The sequence below is a fragment of the Pteropus alecto genome, unplaced genomic scaffold, assembly GCF_000325575.1.
Source record: "Pteropus alecto unplaced genomic scaffold, ASM32557v1 scaffold146, whole genome shotgun sequence".
NCBI classification, from domain to species: domain Eukaryota; kingdom Metazoa; phylum Chordata; class Mammalia; order Chiroptera; family Pteropodidae; genus Pteropus; species Pteropus alecto.
Window position 1 is genome coordinate 25,105,468 of NW_006442107.1, and position 16,512 is coordinate 25,121,979.

General features: G+C 38.6%; 1 protein-coding gene across 9 annotated transcripts in view; it reads right to left on the bottom strand.

Annotated features, from left to right (window-relative positions):
* Nucleotides 1–16,512, bottom strand: part of GREB1L (GREB1 like retinoic acid receptor coactivator) — a 223,999-nt gene that overhangs the window by 160,022 nt on the left and 47,465 nt on the right. For 2 of the 9 annotated variants that reach the window (XM_025038618.1, XM_025038614.1), the window contains exon 2: nucleotides 13,617–13,682. The exons of 6 other annotated variants lie outside the window; for them this stretch is intronic. The gene's annotated coding sequence lies outside the window, so the exon portion shown is untranslated. Of the gene's footprint in view, nucleotides 1–13,616; nucleotides 13,683–16,512 lie in introns of those variants that run through there. One more of the 9 variants, XM_025038611.1, reaches the window with a different exon arrangement.

Below are 16,512 nucleotides of genomic sequence, written 5' to 3' on the forward strand. Positions count from 1 at the left end.
TGTCACTAAATTTCTTGTTTTAGAAGTTTTCTTCATAAAAATATTTTATGTTAATGTATAATGAATAATTATTTTTTAATGAAATAAATATTTTAAAATCTTAGTTTTAAATCTCTCTGTGGTAAATATCAATAGATATATACTGATGTGTTACGGTTGGCTCCTATCAGTTTGCAAGACAGCTGTTTATAGCTTGAAATAGTCCATGGTGTGAGTTTACACCACAGAAATAGGTAAATGCCACAAATCCAGGCTTTTTGGACAACTGCTCTACCATAACACTACTGGATATAACTCACTTAAAAATTCTTTGGGATCCTCAACTTTTAAGCACACAGAGAGTTCCTAAGACCAAAAAAAGTTGAGAACATCTGCCCTACAGCATTTAATACTGTTAACTGCTACATTCTTGATACCCCTTCCATGTCCCCACCCACCTCTTCACCTCCTCACTCTGCCTTCCCTTGGTTTGGCTAATGTGGCACAACATAGGATCCCCTTCTACTCATCTCATTCTTATTTTTCACTCCTCTCATTTTCCTTCTAACCTGATAAAACACCAGTCTTCTACTTTAGTCTCTTAAACTTCTCTCTGTTAAAATATAGTGCTTCTCAAAGTATATCAGAATCACTTGGGGTGCTTATTAAAAACGAATATTCCTAGGACAATTGGATTGTGCCAAACCTATTGAATCACAAGTCTCTGGAGGAGGTAGTCAACTTGTTAATATCCAGGGTGATTCTTATGATGATCTTAGTTTGAGAAACTCTATTCCTCTCTCCTTTGGGGATCTCACCCATTTCTATATCCTAAACACTTCTTTGTTTCTCTAACTTCAGCTGCTCTCTTGAGCTCCAGACATACATCTTTAATTGCTTCTATGACATCTCCATGGACTGTCTTGCCACCACTTCAAGCTCAACATGCCCTAGGCATAGCTCCTCAACTTCCCAAAGAAATCTGCTACTTATTTTGTTGTCTTTCCTTAATTAATGATATCACTGTTATTTAAATTATTCAGATTTGGACTACTGAAATGATCTTTACTTTTCACTTCTTCTCCATTGATGCCATATCTAACTAGGTGTCCAGGCCTATACATTCCATCTCTGAAGCATCACTTGTATCTCTATTTTCAAACTAGTTTTGGCCTTCTTACTTCTGCCCTAAGTGATTAAATCCTTCCACTGTGTCAGGAAGTTCAAGTTCTAAGCAATTTGAAAACCACTACCTTTTAATGCCCTTATGACTTCTAATGTCACCTACTGACAGGTAAGTATTACATAACACCCTTAGGAAGTTCTTTTGGAGACTGTTGTGTGGTCATCTGTCATTTACTCCATCACTGGTTACAGGTGCAGAGCTGACCAGCACAGAAAACTGACCTCAGGACAGGCTTTAGAAGCAAGGCCTTTGAAATGTGAGAGAGCTTGAGTCTCTGCTGCTAGGCAGGCAGGGCAGAGATACTGAGAAATCATTCCAATGAGTTATAACACCAATACTACACATGCACTTGCTGGAGTTAAACTTGTTAAACTTGAATAACAGTGGGGAAAAAAGGCACATGTATAGACAGCAAGAAGGGAAGAAAGTTGAAAGAAAAAAGAGTATGCAAGGTATACTGGGTATCTCCTGTTTCCCTTTGATCTCATCTATACACTTCTCTGTACTGCTCTGTGCTGGGAGGCTGACTTGTATGTACCACATCCACTGAGGTTACCTGTACTCTGGCTTCTGGTTGGTGTTGGCCTAGGGGAGCCCTGGAGGGAGGGAGACTGCAAGAAGGAAGTGGGAGAGTGAAGTCAGAGTATTTTCCTACTAGCCAGATCTCCTATAAATGTCTGAATCCATCACTAGAGGTTACAACTCCTGCCAGGCAGCCCTGTCCTCAGTCCTCCATGGGGCGGGGTCCCAGTAGTGGCCCACTCCCTAGCACCACGGTCCTAGAGGTAGTAAGCACACCCCACTGTTACCAGTCCTGAGGTCCCGCACCACCCCTGTGCCATCTGACCTTGTGCCTATACCTTTGTAAGCAGTCACTTTATGAACTCCTCGAGCCATTCCAATTCAAGTATGTCATGTATTTCCTGCTGGGACCCTGAATGATACACATGGATGCAGACAAAAAATCTAAATAGATAAACAGGAGGGGGAAGGGGAGGAGAAAGAGGTGGAAGAGGAGGAAAAGGAAGAAAAAACTAATTTTCCTCCATGGAACATGTCTTTCACCTATCTTGGCCACATTCTTCTTCCAGCCCTCCTCCCATCTTAAGTCACCTTCTCCTTCCATATTTCTTTATCTATTCTCCCCATCACTTTATCCACTGTCATCTCTTTCCTCCACATCCATTCCTTTTAGTATACAAACTTAAGCTTTTTCTTCCTCTTGGACAATTTATCCAACTCTCTGTCCACTCTGAAATAAACATAGGATTTTATCTTCAACACAAGGCAACACATGGCTTTCTGAGCCCTGCCCCATATTAACTTCTAGATGATGGGGCCTTTCCAAACATTCTGTCTTTGCCACAGGAGACCAACACTGTCTTCAGTCTCATGGCTTCTTTGAAAGCACTCCCCTTGCAGCTTCCTCTAAATTCCCTCACTGACCCTTCCTCTCTCAGGTACCAACCGTTTTTGCCTATTGTTTGTCAGCCAAGGTATAGTGGACCTGTGGTCTAGATTTATACTGTCCAGTATGGTAGCCTCTAACTATAGTATACCTATTTAACTTAAAATTAAATTAAAAATTCAGTTGCACTAGCCACATTTCAAACGCCCAACAGCCACATACAGTAATAAGAACTGTATAGAACATTTCCATCATCACAGAATGTTCTACTGGACAGGTTAGGGATTTGGGGCTAGATCAGTCTTCATTGCAGGCGGGGCAGGGGCTGTCCTGTGTATTGTAGGATGTGTAGCAGCATCCCTATCCTCTACCCATTGATGCCAATGGTTCCTGTTGTGACAATCAAAATGTGTCCAGATGTTCCCAGACTCTGGTTTAGATGAAACCATTCGGCTATAGATTATGTTTTGCTCACCCATGGAGACGGGGTAAGAGAAGTCAAGAAAGAAAAAAGAGTGGAGATATACTTAGAGCAGGAGTTGACATACAGTTGCAGCAGGAGATAGGATAAGAAAAGGAGGCCAGAGAGTAAAAGTAAACTTTCTGCAAAACTCTTGTGCAGTTTACTACAACACTGCAGTAAGGTGCAATGAATTTTCTTCTGGCTGCTCCCACAGCACTTGAAAGATTCAAACAGGGTCATCAGAAAATACGATGCCCCAGCTCCACCCCTTGAAAATATCTCAGAGACTTTTGGCAGTTGTATAGATAAATGATGTCTTCCATTAGGAGCATGAAGTGCAAGGCTGCCAAAACATCATCACATAACCATGTTAAAGATAACCAGGAGGCCTTCCTAACAGGACGGGGTCACTCACACACATTTCTCCCCCTAGCACAGGGTAGAGAGAGTCACATCTTTCTTGACCTGTCTAATTCTGTGTCTTCAGACTTTAACAGCTCTTCAGGGTTAGCAAACATTGAGAGCAATGTAGGGAAGTTACTATAGCCTGAGGTTCTAGTGAATATGACTCAACTATATAAAGCAGGTTTTCCTCAAATGTAGCCACCAATCCTGAGATATCATATCCTACAGTGAAGAAACTTTTTAAGACAATTGCCCAAATCTATTTAACCAAAGGTCCCTTCTCCTGAAGAATATCCATTGAATATGCTGTATTGAATGTTAACATTAAGATTTGTGCTCAACATTAAGATTTGTGCTCAACTGAAATCTTCTATCTGTTCATAAAGATATCCTTAACATTCTACAAGATTCCCATCCAGAGAGATGAAAAGCACAAAAGAGGTCCTATTACAGGCTCAGGAGTCATGCTTGAGAATCACAGAGGTTACTGTACAGAACCAGGAGCTGGGAACTAAGAACAGAACATGCCAGGACCAGGCATCAGGCATAACCAGACAGGTTGGTGATTTTCTGCTTTCATATCAAGCTCCCAAGGCAGGAGACTACTAAGGACTACTGAGAGTCTACAGCATCCTGGGCTGTAGGGACACAGAAATCAGGCTGACACCTCCCTACTCAGTCCAGAACCACAAAGAATGGCGACAGGGGTTTTGAAACTTGGCAGTAGAGAGGTTTACGAAACTAGTGGTATTACCCAACAAAACAAAACAAATCAGAGAATGAAAGTCGCCTGCAGGCTCCAGAAGGCACTATGTGGTTCTGGTTCTAACACTCTAAAGATGAATAAAGCAAAGTCCATGCCCTTCATGAGCACATGAGCAGCTCCCTACGGACTGATGATGATGATGATGATGATGATGGTGGTGGTGGTGGTGGAGATACTCTTAATTAACCCATTGTTTAATGCTGGCAATTGTGTGAGGCCAGGATAGAGGGACTTCATCTTTGCTTATTCTCGGAATATGAATTACAATTATATGAACAGCTAGAATGTTCTGTAAATATACAGTTAAAATAAAAATATATGACAGCAGGGATCAAATAGTGCTCCCCTTAGTATCTGCCTGAGATCCATACACTATGTCTGTTTTACAATAACTATTCAATAAATGTTGATTGAATACTGAATAAGGTAAAAGAGAAGCTTGTCTATCTCACATGATAGGTCCTCCAGAAGGCGCTAACTTCTTTTATTTTGTGCCTGTTCCATTGCCTATCCAGGTGATTACCTATACTTTGTCAAAAATAATTGATAGTACCCCAAATCCAAGAAATGATAACATTTGTATCAGAAAGTATCCCAATAGGAAACAGATGGCACATTCAAATTAGGATAATTTGTGGAGATTTATTTGAAAAGGACTGTTTGTAAAGATATGGACACAATGTAGGGGAACTACAAGGATACTGCTATACTTTGAGATTGGTGGCAGCAACAGTTACCATTCTTAGGGGAAACGAGATGAGAGGAAGGATTGATTACAGGAACCCAAAAGGAGAAAGTCTTATAGTGAAACGCCATGACCTTAGGTCGAGGGGCACAGGCAGCCCAAGGCAACCCTACAAGGAGGGAGCCAGGAGAATAATTAGCCTGACCTCACTCTCATCACTCCCTTGGATCTCCTGCTGGGACTCTGCCATTGGCGGAAGTCAGAGGGCACAGGAGCTCTTGTGCAGTCCTCACAGGCAGCCTCCAAGGTGGACAGAGGGAGGGTAGAGAGGAGAGAAGAGTGGATCAGAAGGGGTGAAAGGAAGACATCCTTAACAATAGGTGATCACTATCCCTGAACTGGTTGTGTTTGGAAATCTTTAAGAGGCCAATTCATTACCGATTTATCTATGGTCTAAGGAGAAAGAATACTTTTAAACTCATTCTGTATTGATTAAAATCTGAGTATTAGGATTACCGTGTTAATTTAAAAAGAGGATTTCACCCAGGCCCAAAATCAAATCCAAATTAAAAGGAAAATTAAGTAGAAATAACAGAGAAACTGTGAACCTTAATGCTGCCAAACTTGAAGGTCAAACACAAATACACCAACTCCCAACTCCTGGCTACAGGTGAAGCAGGTGGTTTTTCCCATCAAGGGAATTGATCAAAGGATTAATGTGCTGCTGCATATAAATAATATTCTCTATTGTTAGAGAATATTGCAGATCACAGTATTTGAGGGTTTGCCAGTGGAAGGACAGGTGTCCAAAAATCCTAAGGGGAAAATTACTACCATGCGCTAGAACACAGACAGTCGAAGACTGGGAAAATTATTAAGAAAGTCAGTGAGAAAAGCTCTTAACTTAGAAGGCTACTACTTTATGACCCTAAATATTCTTAAGAAAGGGGACAGAAAAATGTTACCCATCAAATGACAGAAAATAGCACAATGGAAGACTGGGAGGAAGAGGCTAAGAATTATTCTGGTGTGGCTTCAGAAGCAAAATAAACAAAAGTAAAACATCTTTATATCTTTTAATTTGAGGGAGTCTATGGCCTGTGGTCTATGGACATTTGTTATTAAACTACAGCAAAGAAAAAAGATCTTTTAGTTTTCTCCTGTTTTCCATCTTAATCATAGGCATACATCCAACTCAGTATACTTGATCTGCAGAGATTAACTGTCACAAAATAAGTATGTTAGTATTCATTATCTATATATTCACCAATTCCTGGAAAGTCATTATGTATTCAGAATCTTTACAGTTAAATTAACTGCTGTTTACCACATTCAGTCTGAATTTGATGTTTTCTTTGAGAGATGTATGCATGGTTACTGCCTGTTCAGTGCAAGCTGTTCGCATCATAATGAGTACTTACCACAATATCAGACTCTTATCTGCAAGGAGTACACTTTGTACTGTTGTTCAAGCATATAATATCACAACAAGTTACAAATAAAAGATATACACAACAGATAAATGATGACCAGTTTATAAGCACAGATACTGCAAGAGCAGAAACTGACTGATTATGATTGCCAATCCCTTTTGCCTTGTCACAAATTAATGGAATAACCAGAAGGTCCATTTCCTTTCTTTTGGGCCATTTAATTGTCATGAAAATTGGGCAGAAATGTTCTCATTAAAATATTATCTATATGGTTCAATAGTTTATAGTCTTTATGACCCAAATATTCTTATTAACTAATTCAACCATGAATGTTTAGCAGCACCTACTGCACATACCAGACAATGTTACAGTAATTGGGATTACATCAGTAAACAAGACAGACAGAGTCCCTGCCCTCATGGAGTCTGCATTCTAGGACAGATGGTGAATTGAAATAAATAGATAAATAAATAGTTTATAAAGACAGTGGAATAAAATAAAAGAGGTAATGAGATGAAGAGTGACAGGGAAGGGAGGGCCATAATTGAGATGAGATATTCAGAGAAGGCCGTCTTGAGGAGTAGACATTTTAGGAAGAAGTCAACCCATGAAGATCTGGAGAAAGAGCATTTCAGGACAAAGAGCTAATGTAAAAGCCCTGAGGTGGGACGAGCTAGGGATGCTTGAGGAAAGTAAGATGGTCAGTAAGTGAGAGGAAAATGATAGGAGATAAAGACAGCAGAGCTAGCCAGATAACAGGCCGTGCAGGGCCTTGTAGGGCAAGGAATTTGGATTTTGTTTTGAGTGTGATGGGAAGTTGCCGTGGGGTTTTGAGATGGAGAGAATCTGATCTTTACTTTAAAGGATCACTCTTGCTGTAAATGGAGAAGCCACTGTAGGAGGGAGAAGGTCACTGCAGTCATTCAAGTGGGAGAAGATAGTGGCTGGAACAATAGTGGAAAAATGGATGTAGGAAGAAGTGGACAGACTGGGGACCTCTTCTGGAGACAGGCCAGCTGACAGACCGAATGGGGGATGTGTTCAGGGAAAGAACAAAAACTTCTAGGTTTTTTATTTAAGCAACTACATATTATTAATTGAAAGAGGGAAGAAATGGAGAAAAGCAGGTATGAGGTAGGTAGATTGGTTATGTGGGGGAATCAAGAGTTAGATTTTATACATGGTATATCTGAGATAACTATTAGATATCCAAATGGAGATAAAGGACACAATTGTATGTATGTATCTGGAGTTCTAGGGAAAGGTCGGATATATTTTTTTAAAATCCAAATGGAAAATATTATTAGAAAATATTTTCAAGAGAGGTTGGGACTGTGTCTTTAAATTTACTCTGTAGGCTATTGTGTCTCATGTACTGAAGTGCTAATAAAACAGGACAATGTGAAGTAGTAATCATAAAACCAAAAGCTGAATATCATCTTATATTTGTTTGCTTGATGCTCCTACCAACTTAGCTCCAGTATTCCTCCACCAAAAACCATACAACTGCCTATTACCTGTAGCAGAGAATTACCACAATCAGGAAAATAATAATACAGGCTTAGCTAATGAATATGTGAAATACTCCACTAATTCAGAACCAGATGCATTGGTTTGTTAGCTCAAGCCTGAACACAGCAGTGACTCACAGATATCTCTGAAGAGTCATGACAACTGCAGGAAAGATCTGTCAGTTCTGCTACATCAAAAGAAGAGTAAATTCTATGAGAAGCAACTGACTAAAAAGTGTTAATAATATCTTTGGGTGGGATGTAGGGGGGTTGTAGGTCAACAGAATTTCATAGAAATGTTCATAGAAATATAAACACCTTCTGATGTGTTCCCCAACACATTCTGGGCTCCTGGTTGACTAGCTCTTTTACTCAACTACCTGAATCATCAGCTCCTGAAAAAAAAAAAAAAAGGGGAGGCAAAAGGCATTTCAGCTCTCCAAAGAGGAACTCTGAAGTCCCAGAAAGTATTACTTTATACAATTAAATAGGTCAAATGAAAAGCAAACATGTTGAATTTAATAGACATGCAAATATCAAGAATTTTTACTAGGGCTAATGTCTTTACAGTAAGGTCTAAACCCACAAAACCCCTTTGTAAGGACAATAGGACAGGAAATGGCAAAGTCATAATCAGTGATCTTAGATCTTTTTGAAGTGCAAAGAAGCAAAGTAACAGCCTACAGGGTAAAACTAACATCACACCTTTGAATCAGTAAATGAAGACAGAAAATCATTAACAGCTAACCTATTCTTTAGTGAGAATTTCGAAACCAATTTTAAAGTCCCCGAAAATGTTATATTTATGCTTAATGGTTTAGGCCTTCTAAGAATTTATTTCCAATAAATTTCAGAATAAAAAAAAAATAAACTCCCAAAGAACAATAATTTCCCATTTGGAAACTTCTCTTTCTACTTGTAGTTTAATTCTGGGGGATTATCTAGTGGTTTCTGTGTTAAGTCTGATAGATGGCAGTAACTGCAGCCAGGGGGTGAGAATGCAGTGTATGTATGCACACTTCGAGTTTTACCCGAAAAGTATCCATGTGAAGACCTAGACTTTAGGAACGTTGCATTAAAAAGGCTTGGCAACTAGATTGAAAGTGACCGTTAAACACCTCTGAATACAGAACTCCCACCTTCTTTGAAAAAGCATAATACAATTCATTCTTTATGACAGCCTTTGGAGAGTGAGGTATGTTTCTTTCAATCATCTCCTCCTCCCAGAAAAACTGTGCATATCAGATCTTAGTCTGCTGTTCCTTAGTGTCAACTTATTTATTCTCACATATGGAGGAGAGGGGGTTAAAAGAAAATGAAAAAAGGAAGAAAGTAAAAGGTCATCAATGTTCACTTTAATATGCCAGAGTCAAAAAGGGGCAAATGCTGTCAAAAGTTTATGGTCTTCCAGGACATCCATCCTCTCAGCCTCTCTTTTTCCAGTTTCCTCCACTTAGCTCTCCTTTGCTCTGTTCCCCTCCCTTTAGGAATCTCCTGCCAGTCCCAGTTTCTATGCCACCAATGGTCACATCATGCAAAAGCAGGCCAAAAATTAAATTATGGATATGTTTTAATGGTCTTAATAGATTAATGTACCATATTAGAATTGGTCATTTTAAAGATTGGTAATTAGTTTGCACCAAGCTAAATTAGTATTCAAAATCAGTGATTCCTCATTTGACAAAATTTTTTTAAAAGATGTTTTGTTCTTTCCAATCAGATATCACAGATACCATTTGCTAAAAGGGACAGTGGTCTCTCAGGGCAATCGGCTAGGAACTAAAAGATTCTGTGTCAAAGGAAAGCCTCTGGGAGGGAGTTTTGTAGGATTCCCTTCCAGGATACTAGCATCCTCAAGTAAAGCCAAGGATTCTTCCTATTAAGTTCTACGAAGCAAACAAAATAATCTGTTGTCACCCTCACTCCAACAACGCAGGTAGATAAGGGAGGTCAAAATTCCTTTAAGAACCAATGAAATAAGTGGCAAATCATCTCAGTTACCCTAAATGATTCTAAGACAATCTGCAAGAAAATTTAGATTGTCTTTTGCAAATATCAGATGCCAGCAAAATGGAGAGCATCATGCGTACTGAATTAAACACAGGCCTTACATTCCAAACGTGGAGACGACACAGGAAAGACTCAAACTTCCTTTAGGCATACATTAGGCATGGCTAGATCTTGTGTAACCCTTACAATGCCAGCAAGGACTTCCTGAAAATAAGTAGAGAATCCTTTTTTAAGAGTAGGAGCCTAATTGTAAATGAATGAGACTTTATTCAGACAAGCAACCTTCTTCCTCCCTGCTCAGGAGTGCTGTGTGTTCTGGGGGTAGGGGGTTCATAGGAGGTAGCATTTCAAGAAGAGATGTTGAGAAAGGACGAAAAATAAGATAATAGGAGAAACATAGCAGTGAAAGAAGTTTTCCATACTGGTTTTAGATAATGTCTGGCATGTGGATAGACATATCAGTTGAAAATATGTTCCATTCTTTCTGCTTATTTTGGGCTGATTTTATAGAACAAAACAACATAATTACATCAAAGCATCTGTAAAGATAAAATCTAAGGACTTCTCAAAACAGGAGAATGTTTGGAGAGGGAGAAGGGAAGAGGAAGAGGCAACATAAGTTAGAGCAGGATAAAATAGTTACAAAACTGGCTTTTGAACAAAAAAAATGGGAGAATAAAACATTTGAGTGTTTTCATTGATACAATTTCTTCCTAAATCAATTAAAACATTGGCTTATGATGGATTTACACCACAGTGAAACTCTTGACAACTTCAAAATCAACTTCATGTTTGAGTTCCATTCTTTCAGGTGATGAATAGTGGGAAATCAGTGAAAGAATGTCACTTGAAGTCAGTCATTTATCATGAACCAAAATGGCTAAGTGCCCCATAAACTGCAATGATCCATTTCCTATTAGCATCACACAACAGAAGGCAGCCTCATCTGCATTAACAAGTTTTATGACCTCTGTAGGTACAGAGGCTAATGTTAGGAAATGGGTTATTTTTGTTCTGTTATAAAAGTTCATTATTACACCATAAAAAATTCTTTAAGAATACAAACTACTGATCGATTCATTAAGGAATTCTTTCAAAAGGTTTTCCCCATTTTAGAATTTTTTAAAAATATTAATTCTTGGCAAAGAAATCTCACTCTTTTTGGTCAAGCTCTAGCTGGTTTTCTGTATGTAATACACACTTCTTTTACCAAGTCAAATATCACAACAGACTGTACAATCAAAATAATTCCCCATTTCCCCCCACCCCCAAATTTAGGTGACACTGACCATTTTTCAGTGTCTCAAGTTTCAAAATATAAATATGCCTTTTGAATTTGGGCAAACTCTAGTTTTCCTAACTTTAAGAAAAGGCATGAAAATAGCATGTCATGAAACTAAGTAAAATTGTTAAAGCATTTAAGTTCTATAAATTTCCCATAAAATACAAACAGTTCAAACATGTTAGTGGGTCACATCCAGATGACTGGTGACACTCTTGACTACAAACATGGCTAGTAGTTACCTTCCTACAACAAATGGTATCATTTCCAAACAGAAAGAAAAAGGAAAAAGAAACCCAAATGGCAAGATGAGAAAAGCAACTAAGGAAAATGGGCACCATATAAAAAGATTAGGAAAACAGAAATTATACTTCTATCATTTTTTTTTAAAAAACCTCCTCCTTTAAAATTAATCACTGAAAACACAAAAATATTCTAATATTTATCTGATAGTATTATTTCGGCTTAATTTTAAACTACAAAATGTAGTTTAAACTACACACTATATTTTTACTGTTATTTTTGACAACTCTCCCCTTGGCCCCTCCATTTTTTTTTTCTAGAAGAAACATCAACAAACTTGGAAGACAAAAAAGTATATGGTAAACTATTTTTATTGTTTTCATTCAATTATGAGCACCCCTGAAGACAGCTATTTTATAAAGTCACAAATTCCTAAGGGAGACAAAGAAGAATTATATGTGGTCCATGTCCTCTAGGAGCCTATATTCTTTTTAGGAAGATAGAGCATTCATTAATAAGAAAAATAAAATAAAGCTTAAATGAGTTATTAGAAAATAACTATACATCACAGTAGTTTTCAAATGTTAAGACTAAAAAAATACTTGTTGACTCATTAAAGAAAATTTTGGGAAATAGAGAGAGAACAAACTGAATTGGGGCGACAAGCGAAGAATTCACGGACACGGACCACTTAATCTTGGCCTTGAAGAATAAGCAATTTAGCATCCCAATAATTTCAACTTTTTTTTTTTTTCAAAATGAAATAATCTCCCAGAATATACGGGTTCCCCTATGAGTGTTGTCCCAACTAGAATGTATTGTTCTGAGTCCCCCACAACAGCAAGCCTTTCATACTTGGACTTTTAACCTCTCTGCTTCCTGAAATTCTCCCTGGCTGCCTATTCACCAAATGATGACCATCATTGTTTTCCTTTCTCCTTTGAAATCACTAATAACCCTCAAATTAGATGATCCCACCCACCAAGAACTAGGAAATCCTGCAGAGTGAGGGCTGAATGTTTATGACCTTATTTATGCCAAGTTGATTTTAATCATCGAAACTTTTCTGACTCTGAAAGAATATCACACAAAGATAAACTAAAACAAAATGAAAAGTAACAAGGTGTCTTCAAAAAGGTACAAAGGAATCTTCTGTAATTGCTTCTAAGCTCTGCTCTGAAGATCTGGGGAAGTGTGGGATCCTTAAGTATGATCATGCTCTTTACTCTTGCTGTCTTTCACCTTATGTGAATTACTGCGACTGTCCTCTAACATGTCTTGAAGACACTAGAACACCCCTCACCCAGTCCATTCTATATGCCTCTGTAAGGACAATCTTCCTAGACCACAACATGATACACATAATACCCTCTGATCAAAAATCTTCAGGGGATCTCTGCTACTGACAGAGTGCAATCCAACTCTAGCTGGTATTTCCCTCAATGTACCTAGAAAAAAACACGAGAATACTTGTGGAGCATATACAGACAACCAGGAGACTCCTTACTGACAAGAATTACCGAAAAAGCATCCCTAATGGCTCGAGAGGAAAGCAATACCACAACTCACCTGTAACTCATTCCTAGCCCAACACAGAGCTGGAAAACACTGGTTAAGTAATCTGCCCTCTTCAACCTCATTTCTCATTTTTTCTCTACTGCAGTATACAGGCCACGAGAAAGTTTGTAAAAGGCAAATTCTGATTCTGGAGATTCAGCATTTCTAATAAGCTTCCAGATGGGGCCAGCACTGCTAGTCTGAGGACCACATTCTGAGCAAGGAGACCCTATTGCAATGGTCCTCCACCATGGCTGTACATTTAAATCACCTGTGAAATTTAAAAAGTCTGGATGCCCAGGCTATACCTCAATTCAACAAGAATCTTTAGGGGAATTGTTTTTAAAGCTCCCTAAGTGACTTTAATGTAGTAGCCAAAGTTGTATTTTCTCCTTCAGCCAAACCATTCTCTCATTATTCCCTCTACCCCGTACTTCTGCCCAGGCAGTGTTCCACGCATACACTGCCACTTCTCTGCTGCTAAGTCCTGCCCTCCTTGTAAGACCTGATACCAGTATTCCCTCTGTGAAGATGTCTCCAATCTTAGCTATTGGCTACATTCTCAGACCTTCTAGTACTGATTCTCTGTCTCGCACTAGCAGTGGAGGGTACATCCCTTGAAGCTGGTGCTGTTTATTATACTTCATACTCTCAAGGCTTGGCAAGTACGTACAAATGTTAGAAGTACCTTGTTACGACTCTGAGATGGACAATTGTGGGAAATTCAGCAAATAACAAGTGAGTTCTTTCAAGTCTGAAAAGAAAAACAACAACAACAATAAAACATCTTCACAGAGCACAAGTACATTCTCAGCCAGGAAGAGGTATTTTCAGGACTTGATCATGCTTGCCAGATAGGTACAGAGTCTAGTTCCTCTTAGTTAAGAAAAGTAAAGCCTCTATCCAGTCGCTAAGATTTGCTCTTAGGAAAGGGCAAAAAGGAAGAAGTCGGACCCCGGGGTCATGACTTTCATGTAAGAAATGGAGAGGCTCAAATAACAAGCCATTCCCTACCACACAGAAGCAAGAATTTTCTGGGCATGATAGTCACAGAAGCCCATTCAAATGGGGAATGAATGGACTGTACTCCAATTTAACTAAATCCCTAACCACTTCTTTTGATAAAAAAGGTTCCCAGTGCCATAAATATACAGAAAAAGAAGGGAAACTGTCATTGCAGCTATTTTCAAAAACCTGAGTTCATGAAATGCTTAGTTAACCGAATAGACTATCTTATATCAGTCTTTTAGCTGGAAAACATTTTCGATATGAAATCAGAAGATTAAAAATAAAAACAACTAGAAGACTTTAAGTTTTCAGAATAAAGCATAGAAGACACCTAGAAAAATCCATCACAATTTCAAACTGAGAAAAATTTAAATCAGGAGATGTAGAGTCATTGATGAAAAGACTGATCTCTGAAGTCAAATAGGTCTCAATTAAAATCCTACCTCTCTTGACCAAATGTGCATCATAACAATTTATGTATGTATTTTAAATGATAAATGTGGTAGTTCCTCAAACAATATATACGTCACAGTAAATTATTTTCAATTTACTCAATTAGGCCTTTACCATAAGAGCCATGTCATATAGTGGTAATATTATAGTAATCTACACCTTTACCCTATTAAGGCACACATCTTTTCTGTAACTTGGATTCATGTTTTTAATATCTCAGTGCTTATGCACATTATGACTTCTGCCTAGAATGAACCCACTCAACTTCCACCCCTCCTCCTCTTATTTTGTTTTAAAGTCTCACTTCCATGCTACCTCCTCTCCTCTGGATGTTTTCTTTGTCACCTCTACCACCAGTGGCTTCCAGAGTACTCTACAGGGACCTGTATTAGGGTACACCTCACACCCTGAATTGTGAGCACTTGTATTTCTTTCTCTCATTTGCAAACTTCTAGAGCCGTGCTGTCCAACATGATAGTCATTAGCCTCATGTGCCACTATTAATATTTAAATTATTTGGAAATTAAAATTAAAATTCAGTTCCTCAGTCCCATGAGGAACATATTAAGTGCACAGGAGCACATGTGTGAACTACATAAATGTCTAACCAATGTACTGTATACTTGAAACTAGTAATTTTTTTTTAAAAAAGCACATGTGGCTAGGACTACTGTATTGGACAGCCCAGAATATTGTCATCATCACATCTCTTGAATAGCACTGTTCAATCTCTTGGGTGGGGACCATGTCTTGTTCATTCCTAGAACTTAGCACTCACTATAATGAGTTTGTAAATAAATGACGATATCCACAAACACAGGCGTGTTTACACATACTTTTTGCTGAATGAGAAAGAATTATTCATTAATATTTAAACTTGAAAGAAAAACTAAAAATCCAAGAACATGTTTATGAAATGATCAAGATCATATTCCAACCTCTGGCAAAACTCATTTGAGTATTTGCTGGAATACGAAATGTATATTTTAATAATTAAAACTGTGTAAACAACAGTTTACATACATACAAAAAAAACTTACAAGAGGAAATACAGAAAATCTATGCATGAAGATCCATCACAACACAGGCAATGAATGTAGGGTACTTAATCATATAAGCGAGTTGAGAAGTCCCATTCCTTGTCTTCTGATAATTCAGTTATTCTGTTAGAAGACCATTAAGATTTTATATTAAGGAATATCACCAAAATGGGTGAATAGTCAGTCTTATATAGTAGTTTGGGTATGTCTTACTTGCCTAGTTCCACCAAGTATACTTGCTCCTTAATCTCAGAACCAGAGCATATCCCTCTCATGTGAGAGCATGAAAATCAGCTCCCTGATGTCTCTAACAGACGCAGGCAAGGCCGGCCACACAGCCAACAGAAAACAACATTTCCCCCAAGGCCAAAACAAAGTTGCAAAATCACTCCTTTTGTGACCGGAATGCTGCTTTCTTCCCAATGACTTCCCCAGCCTGTCTCTGTGCCTCCCCCATTCTGAACACAGATTCCCAAGATGCCTAAATACTAACTGGCCCCTGCTTTACTGATGCCACTCAGTCCAATGTCAGCCACCTCTTCCCCAGTCTCTCCTTAGAATCATTCAGCACTAGTCCAAATCCTACAAAAAGACCTTTATCTTGCTGGATGTTCCAGAGGCCCCCTGCCGTGCTCTCTCCTTTGCTGCATCAAGTTACCAAACCCATCTATGATCACAGTAGTGTTCTCATAGCCTTTCTCTGTGACCAGACTTCAGGACCTATCCCATAACAGCATTCATTTCACTCCATAAAATTTTCCATAGCAGAAAGTAACAGAATGTCTTTTGCTCACCTGATTTTTGATCCAGAACCATGTTTCCCAATTCAGCCATAAAAAAGGATGAAGCAACTGATAATGTTCCAATGTGGATGAACCTTAACATTATGCTCAGTGAAAGAAGTCAGACACAAAAGACTACATCTTGTATAATTCTGTTTATATGAAGTGTCCAGAATAGGCAAATCCATAGAGCTAGAAAATATTAGTGGTTGCCAGAGGCTGGTCGGGGGTGGGAATGGAGAGTAACTACTATAGGGTGCCAGGTTTCTTTTGGGGGTGATGAAATGTTCTACATAGTGGT